A 15069-nucleotide genomic window follows, 5' to 3' on the forward strand; every position below is an offset into this window, starting at 1 on the left:
CTCTCCTTTCTCATGTAGTTTCAGATGGATTAAATAAATACCCCTTACACAAAGCACACCAAGCTGGGCAAAAGGGCATTTCACCATTGCTGGCTGAACTGAAATTTAGGAAATGTCTCTTTTTTGAGGGGAAAAAAAAAAAAAAAAAAAAAAAACATTTGGAAGGACCCAGACACGCCATAACAGCAGCTGTGCTAATTGTACACTCTCAGTTAATTTTATCCATCTCAGAGTGGCTTTATGGAAATTTGTGGGTGAAGTCAAAAGTTAGTGAGTGACACTGGCTTGGTTTAGCAGTGCAAACAAGAGCCACAGGTACAGTCATCTTGAGTCTTTGGTAAGGGAGAAGCCAAAAAACGTCTGAGTGTTCCTCTGGGACCCTCCTGTTCCTTCTTCCCAGATGAAACTGTATTTGGTCCATGCAAGGAACAGAGGATCCCCCACTGTGCCATCTGTCCATCCAAGGAGAAGGATTTTTCCAGGACCATCAGCGGGTGCTTTTCTCCCCCTCTACCCATCTGGAGATCCCATCAAAGCTCCTGCAATGGGACCGGGTCAGTTCACTGCCTTTTGACCTGGAGTCCTTTTCAAGATAAGGATTTCTGCCCAGCAAAGGCCAGCAACCAGGCTGCAAGCCCAGAGCAAAACCGAGTGGGGAAGCTCAGGCACCCTCAGACCTTCCCAGTGCTCCCAGTATCCCCTCGGCGGAGGAACTGGTTTGTAAACACGCGAGCGCCGTGCGCGCAATGGAAAGTTGCGAGGACGAGCGGCACGGCTGGAGCCCAAACTGCTCTGCTTTGTGTTTTGCAACCTTCACCCACATCCACTTTCCTCCTGCTGGATGCTGAGGGCTTTACCTCCAGCTTCCTAATTATCGGAGCGCCACGGCTTGTGTTTCGCCGCAGATGAGGAAATGAGGACATATGGCTTTCGTGATAAGAGATTTATGTGAGCTGTCTGTGCAGCAGCGCTGCAACTTTCTATACAAGTCCATTTATAAAACAAAACACGTGTAAACAGCCAGGTTTTGATTGTTTCGGTGATTTCTTCCCCCTCGTGACAGATGTAAAGGAAAAACTGGAGGTTTCCACTTGGTGCGTGCAGATAATTCCGTGGTAAATGGGAGAGATCCCGCTTGCAGTAAATCACTCAATACTTCCTTTGATTTCTGCCACCTGAAATCCAGCTCCATGTGGGTAAATGGGAAGAAATACAAAGAAACTGGGGCTCGGTGGCTGCTCATACATGATCTCCTTTCAGTTGTAGGAGCACAAATATTCCTGAAAAGCTCCTGGCAAGAGTACAGTAAATAGCGCAAAAAAAGGCAGCCAAAATCCACGATGATTATAATGGGTGGCTCTGACTACACCCCTGTAGATTGCTTATCTTTCAAATCAAGAGACAGATTGGAGAAATAGGGTGATATTCTCAAGGAACAAAATCCTATTATCAGTGGGGACAAAGAGCAGGGCAGTCTGGAGACACATACCTATACCCATGTCTGGACCATGCTCTTTCAGTCCTTCTCTTGTCCCTTACACTCTACTCAAGAAAAGCCAGTTTCAGGGTGGAGAATCTTGTTTCTTTTCAGGGAAAGTCTCAAGGTTTTAGCTGAAGTTTCTGGGAAGCTGAGATGGAAACACAGGATGTCCATTGCGATTTTTGGCTTTCTTGCAGTCTCAGCTGCAAATGAGTACAAGGACAGTATTTCTTGTGCTATTTTCCACAATATTCAGGTGCCAGATGAACCCATAAATATTGTGGAATAGTTCTGACCTTACCTGAGAAAGTTGAAACTGAGACTGTTTGCAGATAAGCAGGGTTATTCTCCAGGACTTCCAGCATCACACCAGTGTGGCAGAGTCACCTTGCAAATACGGTTTGGTTTGCTTGACAAAAGTTCCAAGCGTGACACACATGTGAAAAAGCTTCACAGAAAAATGCCCTCCATCGATGTTTCCTTAACAACCCACCCAGCAATCAGACCCTCTTCACTTTCACTCTGTCCTTATTGGAGATGGTTTTCCCTCTGTTTGGGCAGAGAAGGTGAGTCATGGAGTAGAGGCAGTGTGGAAATTTACGTTCAGCTGTGAAAGTGCATGTTATGACTACCATGAATAAAAAAAAAAAATCATCCACACAATTCAATCTCAGTGTAAGTCACACCCAGCTTCAAAGAAATATGAGTTGAAACCTGTTCTTTTTGGTTGATTGACACTGCTCCTGCTGCGAGCTGCTTCCTCTGTGTGTCACACAGAGCCTTCAGCCTTTGCTCTGTAAGATCTGAAATCTCTCTCCAGACAGCTGTGTCCAACCAAGTGGACGGACACAAATGCAGGTCAGAGAGGGCTGGGAGGCATCTTTGCTCTGACCCCCTCATGGAGAAACTTCCCTACCCCTCAGGATGGGGTGTTGCAGCATTCCCAGTTGTCTGATGGGTGGCATGGAGCGTGGCTCCCTGCTCTTGGGTTTTCATGCCCTGACTCCTCTCCTCCAGGATGGGCACTGAGCATTTTGTCTTCAAGTGCAGGACTCGCCCTTTCCTTCTAAAATACGGTGCCTGCTGCTGCCACCTACCTTCTGTGCTGAATCCCAGAAATATTCCATACATTTAGTCTGGGAAGGAGCCCAGGTCTTCCTCCTCGTCCCAAAAGCTAAACCCACGCTACAAACCACGAGGTTCATTTGTTGTGTGGACAGGAGGCTTTATCTGAGAAACATTTCCTGCCGTGGAAGAGGAAAGGTTTCAAAACCCATCAAGAGATCACTTCTTGCTCTTGCCTGGCTGTGAGGGCTTTCATACAGCAGATTTTGGCCTCTGCTCTGCAGAGCAGGTGGTCATATCATCCAGGGAGCATTTCATGCAACAGCAGATGCAGAGAAAGGTGGCTGGGAAGTCTGTGGCCCCACAGCAACTGAGATCTGAACCCAACTCTCACCTTTCTCAACCACTCCACGACACTGTGAGAGTAAAACAGAAGCAGAGGCAGAGGTAAAATGCCATCCCCAAATGTTTGTCCCAAGAAAACCTCTGCATACTTGTGGGCATTTCTGAGGAGGAGCACAAAACCCTTAGGAATGCTGACTCGTGTGGTTTGTGCCGGGTTTGTCTATCAGGCAGTCCCCAGTTCGCTCAGAACACATGGGAAATGTTTAAGTTAAATAAATGTGACTTTTCTATGGGTCCTAACAGTAAGAGGGACATAGGAGAGCTCCAGGCCTCCTTTTCCACCTGCTTTTGTGCAGCAAACAGCAGACCTGCAATTAATTTTCAGTGAGGAGGAGCTGCAGCCGATGCAGATCTGCCAAGCCCAGGCGCTGCCATGAAGAGGTTTCAGCATCACAGCCTTGGATTTATGTGCTGACGTCTCTTCCAGGCCCATCCCCAGCTCCAGCCTTCAGCTGAGGAGCAGCTCACAATCTCTGAGCAAGTAATTAATTCCTTTTCTTTACCCCGAGACAGCATCACTCCTGTACAGTTTGGGAACTAAGTATAGGAATGATTTCACCCACCATTCTCAGCCATCCTGACGGGAGTGAAGGCCTGGCAGACAGCAGCTTTATGCTGCTGCTCAGGGCAGGAAGCAAGAAAGGATATTATATCAAACAGAAGGCATGGGAGAATTTCAGGTTAGATGGAGCATACTTAGACACAGAAGAATTGGGTCGGTGCTCTGGGACCTGTGTTCACTTCCTGCAGGAACCCTAACACAGCCCAAAATAGTAGCAGTTAGGTAAAAGCCAAATATCTTCCCATTTTTATCCCCACAGCAAATACTATTGCTTACGTCATTAAAGGAGAAGCATAAATAGAACAAGCCTGGGGCTGTGATTTGCAAAGTTCCTGATCTGTGGATGAACCATCAGCTTTTCTTATAGCTCACTATTACCCACTTGTGCCATCAAACTTTTCACTGAAGATGCTATCAGGATGAAATAGGCTTTCATATCCACCCAATATTTGCACCAGTCAGCTAAGCAAGAATCAGAGCACCCTTCTATGAGTTTTATGTGGCTTTCATCTCGCTGACTGGGACAGCATGGGACAGCACACACCAAAGAAAGTGTCCTAGTGGCAGTTTGGAGAGTGTTTTGGAAAAGAAGGGAGAGTTTGGCTCTGTAGGTACAAGGTGTGCCACGGCTGCTGTCCTCAGGGACACAGAACAGCCCACACCTGTTTAATTCCACCCTACAGAGCCACCACAGCCACTGCCTGCAGCGCTTGGATTTGCCACTGCTCTCCACCGTGCCCTCTCCACCAGGTGTCCACTCCTCTCCAGAGACTGGCAGCCAGCATCTGTTGAACACCTGAAACTCTGCACAGAGCCACACACCTCTGCCCATCCTTCTGCCAGGCTTTGGAAATGTTTCCAAAAGCGGCTCCAGCTGGCAGAACCCAGGGGCAGCTCCTCAGCACGCCCATCAGAAGAGAGCTGTTGACATCAGTGGAAACAGCCTTGACACACATGAGGATCCTTGCATTGTTCAGGGACACCCTGGAATTGAAATCCCCCTAGCAGGATTCCTGGGCCACCAAACACCTTCAGGAAAGACGAGATGCTTGGAAGAATTACGGCTTTCAGCAGTAATTGGTGTGTGCAGCATCAATTCCCATTAAAATCAGGTGGTTTTAAAGGAGCTGCTTGTCACTTTAGTGCTTTATAATACTTGAACCTCAAGTCCTGGGGTCTTGTGCCTGGTTCCCAAGGTAAACACATGTGATTTATTTCAGAAAGGCATCTGCAGCACAGGAATTCATGACATACATCCCCGATGGGCAGCAGCCAACTTTTCAAATGTGCCAAGTTGCCAGAATTTTATTAAAAGCTGTTAAGAGTTAGAGGGAAGGTGCAGAGAAAAGCACCCTCCTTCCCACAGCCAGGTGGCTTAGGCTCTACTCACGCCGCTTCCCGAATGGATGAGGCAAGCTGGAGTCAGAGGTTCCTTCCAGCAACAGCTCAGTCCCCCTGGATGTGTCTCCATAAGCTGCACAAATATTCTGGGGAGGGGGAGGGAGAGAGAAAAGAGTGAAACCTATTCAATTACATCAGGATCACGACTGGCCCCAGTAAAATCATTTATGGAGTGAGGGAACCCGGGGCGGTTTGGGCTGGAGCCATCTGCAGTTATTTGGTATATACAGAATCGGTTTCTATGGATTTTATTAATAGGTCACGCGATTGTATACGAGGATGTGAGATCTGAATCTCTCAGGAGGGGTCCCTGGTTAGGGTTTCTATTGCCTTTATAGGCAATGGCTCAAACTTTTCTTGCAGCAGTAACTCCTTAAAAACTTGAGGGGAATGGGGCTGGCTTTAGGATCCAGCCCATTTTTTTTTTTCCTCCCCCACCAAAATCTTGAATTGACTTTGTTCCTCTTCCCCTCCACAACATATTTACTAAATGGGGAAACAAGGAAATAATCAGAGAAATATTCTTACTTACTTTTTCCATTGTCTGCATGAATTTTCTCTTTCCCACCAGTCTGAGAGATATCTGGTACATAACTCAGCTCCCACTTCCATCTGTTTTTCAGCCTCTCTTCGGGGTAATTTTGCTTCTATGCCAATGTTGGCTCCTTCCATACAGAGAGTTGAGCCCAAAGGACCTTGGACACGCAACAGATATTTGGGACAGTGGGTGTACATTAGAACAGCCCAGAGGCTTCTCTACCTTCCCATGGAGCTGCCCAAGGAGCCCTGAGCTCTGGAGAGCAAGCTGTGACTCAGGAACAGTCCTAACTATGGCTCAATTTTACTTTAACTGCCCCAAAGAGGCAAACCCAAACCAAGCAATTCCTTCACATCTCAGCTGTGGGGAAAGCTCGGCCCTGCAGAAGGGACCCTGCTGCAGCAGATACCACCATCTTCACTAGAGTCCCAGCTGATGAAGCTCCATCCCAGAATCAAGGGGTTTTGCCCCTGTTCCTCATAATCTCCTGATTTTTTGTGTCAGCCCTAGGCAGGACAGCTTGCATCCAGCCCCGTTTTTTGGGAAGGTAGGAGAACCTCAGCTGAATGGTCACGTTCCATCCTTCTCGAAAGCGCAGCCGGGGGTTCTACAGCGTGTCACCAGGGCTGATACGACCTGCGGGAGCACAGGAACTGCACCTGGACCGAGCGGGGCTGAGGGATGGGGCATCACCTGGGGTGCGAGTCAGCCCGTGGGGCTGAAACTGCTCCAGGGATTGGAACCAACCGAGGTCCAGAGCTGCTGCAGGGCTGGGAACCACGCCGGGGGTCGGAACCACGCCGGGGCTCGGAACCACGCCGGGGGTCGGAGCCACCAGAGGGGCTGGAGTTGCCCCATGGTTTCGGAGCTGCGCCAGGGTTTCGAAGCTGCACCAGGGTTTCAGAGATGCCCCATGGTTTCAGAGCTGCCCCAGCGTTTCGGAGTTGCCCCGGGGTCTCGGAGCTGCCCCATGGTTTCGGAGTTGCCCCATGGTTTTGGAGTTGCCCCGGGGTTTTGGAGTTGCCCCGGGGTTTTGGAGCTACCCAATGGTTTCGGAGTTGCCCCATGGTTTCGGAGTTGCCCCTGGGTTTCAGAGCTGCCCCATGGTTTCTGGAGCTGTCCCAGGGTTTTGGAGCTGCCCCATGGTTTCTGGAGTTGCCCCGGGGTTTCGAAGCTGCCCCATGGTTTCGGAGTTGCCCCGGGGTTTCGAAGCTGCCCCATGGTTTCGGAGCTGCCCCGGGGTTTCAAAGCTGCCCCATGGTTTCAAAGCTGCCCCGGGGTTTCAGAGTTTCCCCATGGTTTCGAAGCTGCCCTGGGGTTTCGGAGCTGCCCCTGGGTTTCAGAGCTGCCCCATGGTCTCGGAGCCGCCCTGGGGTTTTGGAGCTGCCCCATGGTCTCGGAGCTGCTCCGGGGTTTTGAAGCTGCCCCGGGGTTTCGAAGCTGCCCCATGGTCTCGGAGCCACCCTGGGGTTTCGGAGCTGCCCCATGGTCTCGGAGCCACCCTGGGGTTTCGGAGCTGCCCCATGGTTTCGGAGCCGCCCCGCTGCTCGGAGCCGCCCCGGTGTCGCCCCCCAGAGGCGGGGCAGGGCCCGGGGCCGCGCTCGCCCCGCTCGGTCGGGGGCCGGTCTGGCCGGGCCGGGCCGGTCCGCCCCCGTCCCCATCCCCGTCCCATTGGCCGCGGCGGCTCCGCGCGTCACCGCTTCCTCCCGCTTTTGTGCGCCGCCCCGGCCGAGCTCCAGCCGAGCGGGGCCGAGCCGGGCTGAGCTGTTCGGAGCCGCCGCGACCCGCCGTGGTGACACCAGCCCCGGGTGGCAGCGCATGTCCCTCCGCCGGTGACCTCGGTGAGTCCGTCCTCAGCCCCCTCCTTTCCGCGGGCGCTGGGTCCTCGCCTCCCTGAACAGTTTCGTTCTTTTAATTATTTTATCGTCCGCGGTGGTGGCCGAGAGTTTTGCCGCCGGGTCTGGCTTCCGCGGCTTTTTCTTCCTTCCTTTCTGCTCTTGCAAGTGGGAGCTTGTCCCTGCGGCCGCGTTTGGGGAAGCGGGCGGTCCCCAGGTGCGCTCCCCAGGTGGAGCCGCGTCCGTGGGTGCGGAGCGGATCGAAGGACAGACCTTCCCCGGGGCTCCCTGCACGCTCCTGCCTTGTGCTGGTGCTCTCGGGTCGCCGCTCTCCCCAGGTTTGTTGCCTGTCCCAGCTGCAGCTGCTGGCAGCGAGCGCCGGGATTTAGGGATCCGTTTTGGGCTGCGTTAGCGTCTGGAGCCAGCGGTTTCTGGATGTGGTCACTTGGGTCCTGGGTGAAAGCATCCAGGGAGGTGCGAGAGTGCTTGCTCCATCCCTCAGTGTCCTGCAGAGCTCTCCCCGCACCGTGTGTCCGGAGCGGTGAGGATGGGATGAGTGCGGGGAGGAAGGCTCCGCGGCGGGCGTGCACCCCAAGCCCGTCCCCGCGTGGTGCGAGTGGCCGGCGGAGCCAGGAGAGCTGGATTCCCACCGGGCTGCCGTGGGGCTGTGCCACGAGTCGGGGATATGATGCTCGGGAAGGATTTGTGCTGCCCGCACCAAACCTCTGCCCTCCGCGGCTGTGCCGGGAGGAGCGGAGCGGAGGTGGGAGCCGTGGAGCAGCCGGGCAGGTCGTGCACGGTGGCCAAGGTCCAGCTCTTACTGGCCCTGACGCAGCTCGGAGAGAGGCTTCTCCCTCGGCTGCTGCTTTTAGCCTCCTCCTAAATTCGTGTCTTGCACTCCAGTAGTTTTTGGGAGCGGACCTGCTCCTGGTTCGGGGAATGGTCTTGCATGTGTTGCTGGTGCATGAACCAGAAACACGGGGTTCACTTGGGATTTGAAGGTTTGTGATTTGTGCAGGGCTTGTATGATCCCCAGGGATTTCCAGGGGTCAAGCTACTTCACTTCTTTTGTGGGAGTGAATGCTTGGGGGGAATTTCTTTCTGTGACACCTTCTGGATTTATTTCCAGTCTGGTATGTGCAGTTTGACGTAGCTCTGTGCAGGATGTGTGCATGGAGTGCAGCTCTTGGAAGCAGTTCCTCGGGTGTGCATGAGATCGGTCGCATTTGGGGCTTTGCTCTACCTGGGTCAGATGGTCCAATTTCCAGAACCCCTAATTTCACATTAATTATAGACAGAGGTTCAAGGTTTCCCAGGGCTCCTGCAGATCAGAGCAGCCCTGCACAGCTGGGCACAGCCTTTGCCCTGGGAAGGTTTTGCAGCTTGTAAAAGCTCCTCTGTTGAGGCAGGACGTGAGTCTGGATGGGCTGCCAGCCTGGTGGGATGTGGATGTAAAGGACCTTTTATGCCTTCCTCGTGTGAACGGGTTTTGGTGCCGCAATTTTTTCCACGGGTCCTTAATCTCCACCAGAAACCCGCAGCGCTGCCCTGTCAACGTGTGCTGACGGGCAATGCATTTATGTTTTTGGAGGCTGTCAGAGCCTGTGAGGGAAGTGTGCTCACGCAGAGAGATGCGGTCTGGATTTCCACCCAGACGAAGCGACTCCGACGCGAGAAGCCAGCGGCCGCGGCGGCCAGAGGAGCGGCTCCATCCCGTCCGGAACGTTCCTGCTGCTTGATGCTGCTTCGTGATTTTTAGCCTGCAGCTTGGACTCGATGCTCTTGTGAATTTTCCCGTCGGGAGGACGCCGGCGCGGCTCCCACGGTGCGTCTGGCTCGCTGGCAGAGCCGTGGGATGGAGTTGGTGCTGCAGCATGGAAAGTGATGCGCTTCCAGCCCCGCTCTCCCCAGATGGACGTGGGAACGAGCGCAAGGGCTGGCAGCATCTTCTGTTCTGGTGGATCTGGCCCTGCTGTCGGAGACCTGCTGGTCGAGGCTGGAGGGAAGTGAGTCAGGGTTTGCCGTTACAAGGGATATCTTTTATTAGACTGCTCGGGGAAGGCAGGCTGCCTTTGGAGTGCACAAGCCTGTCTACACGTAGAAGAAAGGAGGGAGTGATTGCTCGGAGTCTGCCTCGGCTCTCCGCGCTGAGGGAATCATCTGGAAAAAAAAAAAAAAGATTCAACTACAGTTCAGCCTGTGCAGCTCATCTGGCCTGAGGAAGCGCATTTCATCCCTCTGCAGATCTCCGGACTCCTCAGGTCCTGAGATGCAGCAGTGGCCAGGGACATGCATCCCACGTGCCAGCCCTTCACAGGAGGTGGCTGAGCCCTTTCCAGCCTGGCTCCCGCAGCGAGGAGCTGTGGCAGGCAGGGATGGTGCTCGCTGATGCCTGACGGTAGCAGGAGGCTGCTGGGCTCGGTCTCTTCCACTCCCCTCTTTGCACAGAGCACAGGCCAAGCACAGTGTGCACAGAAATGTGCAGAATGTCGGCTGTGCTCTGTGGAGATGGAAAATGCAGCCGCAAGAAGGGGAATATGGATTTAAACTTTACTTTTTTATTATTTCCCCAGACGGGGGGAAAAAGCTGTAGATGGCCCACTGATACTGAACCTGGCAGGTTCACACTTAGTCCCCACACTTTATTTATTTAGCTATTTAAGCTCCACAAGGGGAAACGGGTCACCAAGTTTTTTTGGTGAGTCCCTCCAAGGAGCGGGTCCCCTTTCCCACAGGCCAGGGCAGTTCAGCATTTCCTTCTGGCATCTTTTCTGCCTTTGATGAGTGCACTGTGAGATGCATAGGTGGTGAATGTCATCTCAGATGTGCCTGAACCCTGCTGTCTCTGCAGGCTGGTCCCATATCCCGCATGGCATGAGCCTTCATCTGATGTGGTCGGTGCTGTGGTGAGCATCAGACAGGCAAGATGAGGGGTTTTCTGTCTGTGAAGGTGCAGGGTGAGCAGGCAGGAGTGTGGATATGTGGGCATTTTTGTTTGTTTCCTGTCTGTCCCTGCAGTTTTGATCTGGTCCAGCCAAGTAATCTTTCGGTTAGTCACTAAAATGCTGCTGATGCCCAAATCAAGAGGGTGGTCCGGCATTGGAGCGAGCTGCCCAGGGAAGTGGTGGAATCACCACCCGTGGAAGTGTTCAAAAACAGTGTAGATGTTGCACTTGGGGACATGGTTTAGTGGTGGGCTTGGCAGTGCTGAGTTAATGATTGGACTCGATGTCAGAGGTCTTTTCCAACCTTAACGATTCTATGATCCAATCAATCTGTCTCAGTTCATCTGTAATGACACAAGAAATTAAAAGCTAAGATCTCCTGTAAAAATCAATGCTTTGCACCTTGAAGGCCCTGGGGGGCTGTTCCCTGCAGCAGACCTGTTGCACGGGCATGAGGAGCACAGGAAGAACACTGTAGAGGGGCTGCAGGCAGGGGGTACCTGGCTCCTTGCTTTGTTTTGGCACTGGGGATGTTGCTCCAAGAGCTTCCCCTGGAGCCACAGGGCTTGGGGCCAGGATGAGGCCAGGATGATGGAAGAAGCAGCATCAGCCTGGCCCAGGATGGGGACCCCTGCAGCTCTACATTGTGGGAGAATGGATTGTTAGAGAATAGAGATAGTGCTGAAGGCAATCTGCCCCTGATGAGCTGCAGCTGTGCTAATTACCAGAGAGTGGAAACAGCCTTGTCTTTAACAGGTCACAGCTATGCCAAATAAGATGGGTGTTATGAAAGAGTGGGTTAGCTGGGCTAGTGGGGAGTAGTTGGAGTTAGTCCTGTGTAGAAGAAGGAAGAGAGAATGGGGGAAGGAGTCAGTGTTGTGTGGAGCTGCCCATGAGAAGTTTGCAGAGAGAAAGGTAGGAAGGTTTTGCTGCAGGACTGATGCTTGCCACCATCTTTGGCATCAGTCATGCGAGCCCTCTGTCAATCAGGGACAAGGTATGAGGGTTTTACAGCAGGAGAATAAACTGATGGTGTTGGTCAGTGTGAATCCACTGTCAGCTGCTGCCCTGTGTGAGGAATGAGTACTGATGCCAGTGTCACATCCCTGTGTCTGTGACCAGGGGTGGGGACACACCATTGCATGTCATTGCTGTGTCTATTCCCAGGGCACTTGGAATGTCTGTGAAGGGATCCCAGAGGGTTTGACCTGGGCTTTCTGAGGCTTTTAGAGGTGAAAGACATACCTGTACCCCCTAGAAGAGGGGGTTCACCTCCCAAATGCATTCCCCAAGCACCTTTTTTTTCCTATGCTGGAAAATTGTAATATAAATGTTAGTGGAGACAAAGTGGCTCAGAATTTAATGAGGCTCTGTGGTTGGCTCTGCTCTCCTGAGTTAAACCCCAGGCTGGCCACCGTTTTTTGCAGAACTAATTGTCACGCTGTGAGAGCTCCTCTTGATTTTATTCTCTCCACTCTGGGAAATGATTGGGTGCAGCCCAGGGAGAAGGAGCTGAAGCAGCAGTGACCCAGGGTGGAGCTGAGCCAGGGTTTGGCTCAGAAGCTGCCTGGGACAAAGTCCGGCTGGCAGAGCGTGCCGTGCCCAGCGGCTCGGGCCAGATCCTGGAAGGAGCTGGCCAAGCTCCTGCATGGGCTGCTGTGTAAACAGCATGTGCTCAGGCCAGGTCCTAGGGGTGGTGGGAGGATGGGTCAAGTGTTCAGGTAGTGATTAAACACCAAATTGCTTGAAAAAAAATAGCCCTGGGTAGGTGGATTAGAGGCGCTCTGCAATAGTTATGTGGCCAGGAGCTTGCGTGCTAAAGTGATAAAAAGTCATCTGATTGATAGCGGGGTGATTCAGACGGAGAAAGAGACTTTGTACAGTGGCTTTGGGAAAATAATTTGTGAGATAAGAAGTCTTTGTGATGGAGGTAGGAACGCCTTAAATCCATCAGCGCTGAGGGGTGAGTGTGGCCTCTGCGATGCTTTGCGTGCTCCTGTCCTGGCACGGTTGTGTTTGCCTTGTCCACGTGCGAGTGCGTTGTGCACGGCGGCTTTCAGGTGCTCCCAGATCCTCGAGGGAATATTGAAAACCTTGCACATGACTGTCCTTTGCACACAGACATTGTGTGTAAGAGTGAACCCTGTGTTGAACCGGTGCGCAGGGTCAGAGGAGGGTGCTGCTGCTTTGGCACGTCTGGTGAGGTCTGTCCTTGTTGAGGTTGTCCTGCAGTAATCAGGCAGCTGGACTGGATGGTCACTGTGGATCCTTTTCAACTGAATTATTCCGTCCTGTGGATGTGCATGGAAGTCTGTTGTGATGAGGATGGTGGATTGCTCGGATTGCTTAGTGCTGCTGTGCTGCAACCTCTCGTTTTTGGGGATTTTGTACTGAGCAGAGGTTGTATCATCACAGTCTGGTTGTGAACTGCAAGTAGTGCAGCGCCATCCATGGTAAATAAGAGGCCAGAAGAAATTAGCAGATCCTTAATCTCCTCACAGTGGGCTGTCTGCACCTTTTACTCTGCAGGGTGGTAACAGAGATGTTCTATCCCAAGCCTTGAACATCCTGAAGAAGGGTGATGTGCACATCTGGCTCTCACCAGCTCTTCATAACAGTGATATCTTGCCCAGATACAAATTTAAGGGTTGGGGTATCCCCTGCATGGGGCAGTGATTTGATAAGGAAGGGTTGTTTGGTTAAATGGCTTGGGGAGAAGGTGTGAGGGTGAGGCCTGTTATCACAGGTGGTGAAGGTGAACAGCAGAACAGGTGAGAGTGCATGCAGAGAAACTCTCTAAAATACCCTCTTCCTTTCAGCCTCGCCCCTCTTCCTCTCTGTCAGTACCTGGGGAGTGCCCCTGGGGGATCTGTTCCCTTTTGCAGGGTCAGTGCAGTGTCATTGCAGAGGGCAGCTGATGAGGCTGTTATCTCTGGCTGGGTGATGCAGATGGGAGCTGATGATAGTGTTATCTACACAGGGCTGATAACGCTCACTCACTGTGCTGTGGGAGCATGTGGCTGGAGGGAGGAGTGTGGACTGGGTTTGTGGGGCAGGGAGGTTTGGGAGTGTGTAAGTGATGAACAATCAGTATCTCGAAATCAGAGATCAAAGATTTGGGCTTCCATTTGTTGAGACTGATCTGTGTGGAGCAGGGCTTGTTTGATGAAGATTCCTTCAATTAAGATACCAGGCTGAGCCAAGCTCCTGGAGAGCTTTTCTTGCTGATGGAAAGTGTTCATACTGTGCAGCCTCAATGCCTTCTGTTTGCCTTCCAGCACAAAACTACAGCACTGGTCCCTCTGCTGGAGTCCTTCTGCTGATTTCCTCTTGGGGAATGGCTTTTGGGAAACCTCAGCACCTAGTGGTTAATAAACCACTGGTTTGCTGCTCCTTGCTCTTAGTCCCTCAGTGCTGGTGTTAATGGAATAGCAAGAGTCATTAGAGAAATATGCAAGATATTCCAGTTATTTCTCTTTGGATGGTGCTGGTAGCAAGTAGAAGAGATAAACAGACTGTGTTGAGCTGTACTTAGCTTATTGCATCACTGGTTTTACTGAAAGGGTCAAGGTCCAGCTCTGGATGTTGCTGCAGGATGCATTTGAGCTGCTCCTGAGCTCTGCTGTGCCGGAGGGAAAGTGTTTGGGAAAGGAATCATTTTAGTGCTGTCTTTGTGTGTTCATTCTGAATGGTGGCCGTGGCTGAAGTGCCTTGGTAGAGCTCATGATGGGACAAGTCCTTTCAGGTTAATTTCTTGGCTCTGAACTGTAAAACTCTGCCCTTGGCTCCTGTAAAGCCCCAGGAGCTGCTCCTCGTGTGGCAGTGGCAGCCAAGAGAAGCCCTGCTGGGTGTTGGGGTTGGGAGGGGACCATCAGGGCTCCCTGGCTGTGGAAGCACACGGCACAGTGTGGTGCTCTGTCCCACTCCTGCCCTCAGTGTTCTGCTGGGGTGGCTCCTGCTGGCTTGGCTGGCTGGATCTGCTTCACCTGTGGCCCAGGCTGAGGTCTGCTTGCTCCTCTCATGACATGGCTGAAGTGAAGGATTTGAGGAACTTTGCCTGTTTTTGTTTGGATTGGGGGTGCTTACTGAGACTCTCCACCGTGCTCTTCCTGAGAAGCTGAAATGTTAAAGATGTGCACAAGGCACCTGGCTGATGACACAAGAAAAAGAGGGAAAAATATTTGTTTAATCATTACACTATTTCAGCAATTTCATCTCCAGCATTACAGGTGTGAATAAAATCTGGTGTGAGCCTGGTCAGCTGTAAGGGCTGAGGATGTTTTCACAACTGGCTTTTGGACTCAGCACAAAAGGTGCTCAAGGTTGTAACTGGCTTCATCTCTGGATGGGAACAAGCTAATTCTAGTCTTAGTCTATGTCCAGGAAATCCTGTGCTGGAGAGAGCTTCCCTTTCAGGAACCCAGTGGGGCTGTCCTAGGGAGGTTTTGTGGCACACAGAGCTTGGATGAGATGGAGCAAGGCTTCCTGTACCTGGTTCATCATCACTTGGGAAGCTGATTTGCCTTTCATGCCATGTGTTGCCAGAGAGGTGCAGTTTGGGGTCTCACCCCTGTGGGAGATTCCCAAGCAGCAGTGGCTGTGGGAAGTCACCAGGAGGTGATGAAAGTGGGCAATGTTTGTGGAAGAACATGGGATGTGTTGAACAGGCTCTCCCCTTGGTGCATGGGGATCCTACCACCTCCCTGACCTGTCTTAGGCTGGGTTTCCAAAACCTTGGGCAGGTATGCTTGAAGGGCTCTAGGCTGCATCACAGGACATCTCCACCTTTGTGGCCATGTGCAGGAGTGTCACCAGGGGCTCAGAGTGGTGCCCCTGCA

The 15069-nt window shown here is 52.3% G+C and overlaps 1 protein-coding gene across 8 annotated transcripts in view; it reads left to right on the top strand.

Moving 5' to 3' along the window:
• The first annotated feature begins 7175 nt into the window (after window positions 1-7175).
• LOC120752063 (mitogen-activated protein kinase kinase kinase 3-like) overlaps window positions 7176-15069 on the top strand; it is a 76940-nt gene continuing 69046 nt past the window's right edge. For 2 of the 8 annotated variants that reach the window (XM_040062727.2, XM_040062783.2), the window contains exon 1: window positions 7176-7292. The gene's annotated coding sequence lies outside the window, so the exon portion shown is untranslated. Of the gene's footprint in view, window positions 7293-11037; window positions 11147-15069 lie in introns of those variants that run through there. The other 6 variants (XM_040062746.2, XM_040062740.2, XM_058420653.1 and 3 more) reach the window with 6 other exon arrangements.

Source organism: Hirundo rustica, chromosome 1 (genome assembly GCF_015227805.2).
Source record: "Hirundo rustica isolate bHirRus1 chromosome 1, bHirRus1.pri.v3, whole genome shotgun sequence".
NCBI lineage: Eukaryota > Metazoa > Chordata > Aves > Passeriformes > Hirundinidae > Hirundo > Hirundo rustica.